The sequence below is a fragment of the Palaemon carinicauda genome, chromosome 45, assembly GCF_036898095.1.
Source record: "Palaemon carinicauda isolate YSFRI2023 chromosome 45, ASM3689809v2, whole genome shotgun sequence".
NCBI classification, from domain to species: Eukaryota; Metazoa; Arthropoda; class Malacostraca; order Decapoda; family Palaemonidae; genus Palaemon; species Palaemon carinicauda.
The window spans coordinates 19900523-19904835 of record NC_090769.1 but is presented as its reverse complement, the minus strand read 5'-3'; positions in this window follow the sequence as shown (position 1 = coordinate 19904835).

Sequence of the window (4313 nt, the reverse complement as noted above, 5' to 3'; positions counted from 1 at the left end):
AACTTGGAAATAACTGAAAGATAATCAATTTACCTTTAATATAAAAATAACAATAATCGTCACCAGTTAATATTTCAGGCTTTTTTCCAGCAATTTTGATCTTAACCACAACGTGAAGTATGGAATTAAAATCCCTTAATCGATGTTACTTTAAATTTCTGTGACATTGAACAAACACTAAAATATTTCCAAACCGGTTCAAAATCATAACAGCCTAGGGAAAGTTGTAAGGATACACACTCTCTCTCTCTCTCTCTCTCTCTCTCTCTCTCTCTCTCTACTTTAATATTGCTTTCAATGACCAATACAAATATTGACCAAAGCTGCAAAGATAAGGTCTTCGTCGAGGCATTATAAACCTGTACCCTCCACCGAGGGTGATCAATAATAAAGATAATGCTCTGTCTGTCTGTCTGTCTCTCTCTCTCTCTCTCTCTCTCTCTCTCTCTCTGACGATAATAAAGATAATGCTTTCTCTCTCTCTGAAAAAAATAAAGATAATGTTCGTTCTCTCTCTCTCTCTCTCTCTCTCTCTCTGACAATAATAAAAATAATGCTCTCTCTCTCTCTCTCTCTCTCTCTCACACACACACACACAAAAAATAAAGATAATGTCCTCTCTCTGACAATAATAAAGATAATGATTTATTTATCTCACAATAATAAAGATAATGTTCTCTCTCTCTCTCTCTCTCTCTCTCTCTCTCTCTCCCGTGTACAACATGAATAGTGGCCACTGAAACTTGCTCCTGGGTGTTGGTCCACTGTGTCTTCAGCACCCCCGAGTAGAGAGAGCCCCCCCAAACGTATATACGACATCTAGCCAGCTGCCACGTCCACGTTCCTAACATATTTGCTTATCCACCTGCCATCTGGTGTCTTATACATCACCATTTTTAATATCCGAGATCGACTCTGGCGGCCGACGGAGACGTACGTAACAAGAGAAGGACCACGGTACGAAGCTCCGTCGTGACCAGTAAACACTTTATCTCTGACATTCACTTCGGGTTCGAACATAATGCCAGCAATTGCAGGCACATTTCATTCGACTTTAAGGGTGTGAAAGCAGGGCTTGTGTCAGGCTAGATTCCTGCTTAGTATTATAGAATAAATGTCATCATTACTTACGGTGGGTCGGGGCACTGAAAGCATAATGCTGTGTCATACGACACCTCGATGTGAAAGGAAACTATAATTCTTTGCTATGCTGTCCAGGTAGATGACATATGCTAATTATACGTGCAATGATGTGTTTATTTTGCTGTGATGTATATATTATATATAGAGTACATACAAACACACTCACACACACATACACACACAGACACACACAACATAATTATATATATATATATATATACTCCTAGTATGAAATACGACAGAACATATCTAGAAATAAATAAAAAAATAAAACGCACTTATAATACCACACAAGAAACAGGATTATAAAGGTCAAATGTCTTCCCCAATAGCGTAACACTATTAAGCCAAGACCCAAATTGATCTGACGCAAAATCAGTCGGAAAAAAAAAAACTACGATTAGAAAGCCGAGCGAGGCACCAGGCGACATCATGACCTGCCTGAAAATACCTGACCTCGAAATGAAGACGTAAACAAGCAAAACGGTCGGGGCAGTTAGCCAGCCCTAGCTAGTTGAAGAAGCCTCTCTCCGCTCCAAAAGACCGTGATGTCACCCGGAGGTCAACTAAGAGCGCGTAAAATCGTCCCTTTACGACCTACCCTCTCGTCCGGGTCAATCCTTAGTGCCGATTGGTTGCTGCGTGGAAGGACAGGCCATGAAGGGGGTGACTTAATTAGCGATTATGACTCTTGCAATAAGGTGCCATAGGGCTCTCGCTCCTCCACGCGAAGAAGATACAATATGGCCTTACGGTCGGGGGGTACTCAAGGGTGGGTTTCGGATGCTTTTCAGTGCACTTGTGACCAATAAGCCGACCAATAAAGCCCGCTGGGGAAGCTTCTCTCTATACAGTCGTAAACAGAGCTTACAACCACATTAGACGTCCCCGACCGGTCGACGTCCGATGCCATATAAAGTTAGCTCTAACAGAAGTCATCATTCTTTATTTGAACGTCAGCGAGCTAATAAGAAGGTCAGGCTAATCATCTACGCCAACGGAGTTGGGAGGTGGATAAGTTTTCGACCCTGTTTGCCTGTTTGTTTGTTAACAACTTCCTGGCCACAATTTTATTCAGAGTAGTGAGACTTTCAAGGATTAATTGTTGTTGAGACGTGGAAGTGATTTATTTAATCATCTGCACCAACGAAGTTGGAAGGTGGTTCTGTTTTCACCTCTGTTTGTCTGTTTGTTTGTGAATAACTTCCTGGCCAAAATTTTACTCATAGATTAGTGGAAACTTTCAAGGATTAATCGCTATGTTGAGACGTAGAAGCGATTAAATTTTGAAAGTCCTAAGTCAAAGTTCAAGGTCAAGGTGGAGCAATAGGTCGACCGAAAAATACACCTACGGTCTAAATTGATTCTGGGAAAAGCAAAACTGGTTTCGAGAAATAAGCTGCCTTGGTGGAGGTCTGCACTTAAGATAATTTTATATTTCATTGGGTTGACAATGTACATATTCAGATGCCAATATATGAAATAAAAATGTACTGTAAGTATATTTGATAAGTTACAAACAGTGTCAAATTGCATTAAAATTTGTATTTATTCACCAATATTATTTTCAACTAAAATAGAAAAAATAACATCATTTATTTATGCAATTGAAAAAAGGTTGCGTATTAAGAATATCGGGTAATTTTTTTAATACAAGAAAAAGTCCTAATGATGTAAGATAGACTACCTTTAACCTTTAGCATAAAACTATATAATAACTTTAGTAACCTTGCCACATTATCTTTCTTATTCCATGTCTTTATTCCTTTTTATTTATTTTCATTCCTTGGTTACAATAAGGAATAATCGATTTATAAAACAATGAAAGAAGAAAAACACAGATTCAAAGATGAAATGTCGAAAACACATGATCATGACGCAAAACAGCTTAAAATATTTGCTACTACAGAAGGATGATAACAGGAAAGAGAGAGAGAGAGAGAGAGAGAGAGAGAGAGAGAGAAAGAGAAAGAGAAAGAGAAAGAGAAAGAGAAAGAGAAGAGAGAGAGAGAGAAAGAGAAAGAGAAAGAGAGAGAGAGAGAGAGAGAGAGAGAGAGAAAGAGAAAGAGAAAGAGAAAGAGAGAGAGAGAGAGAGAGAGAGAGAGAGAAAGAGAAAGAGAGAAAGAGAGAGAGAGAGAAAGAGAAAGAGAGAAAGAGAGAGAGAGAGAGAGAGAGAAAGAGAAAGAGAGAAAGAGAGAGAGAGAGAGAGAGAGAGAGAGAGAGAGAGAGATTACACACTTCAATATCTTCTTTTAAATATCAAAATCTTAAAAACAAAATACATAAAATTTGATAAAAAGACAGAAAAAAGTTTTCTGACCAAAACATAAATATCTACTTTAAAAAATAGATTTTCTCTCTCAAAAGCTAAAACACATACATCTGGGTACTCAATACCCATAGACATTACGGTACTCCTATATTATTATTATTTGCTAAGCTACAACACTATTTGGAAAAGCGGGAAGCTATAAGCCTGGGGGCTCCAACAGGGAAAATAGCCCAGTGAGGAAAGGAAACAAGAAAATCAAAATATTTTTTAAGAACAGTAACAACATTACAATAAATATTTCCCATATAAATTATAAAAAAAAAACTTTATCAAAGCAAGTGGAAGAGAAATAAGATAGAATAGTGTGCCCGAGTGTACCCTCAAGCAAGAGAACTCTAATTACATAATACTCAGTAAATAAAAAAGTCTTCAAAACACAAGACGGCAATAAAAAGAGACATGAAATCTAAGAATAAAAAAGGAAATAAAGATTAGCAGAACAGCGAAAGCAATTAATCTCTAAAGAGATCCCATAGTTGTACATCTACAGTAGACGTCACATGAGAGCGAAAACATTTGCCTCTTGCAGAATTGAATTTCACGAAGAATGCAATTTGCAAATATCTCATGGGGCTAATTTTACTGTTGCAAAGTGTGTGTGTGTGTGTGTGTTGAGGAGAGAGAGAGAGAGAGAGAGAGAGAGAGAGAAATGATTGTCTTCTCTCAAGAATTTATGATACTAATTACGTCAAATTTCCTTTGTTATCTGTATAGACAGGATACGGTAACTACCAAAAGTGCACAGATCAACACACACATATATATTGTGTATATATACATATATATATATATATACATACATTATATATATATATATATATATACATACATTATATAT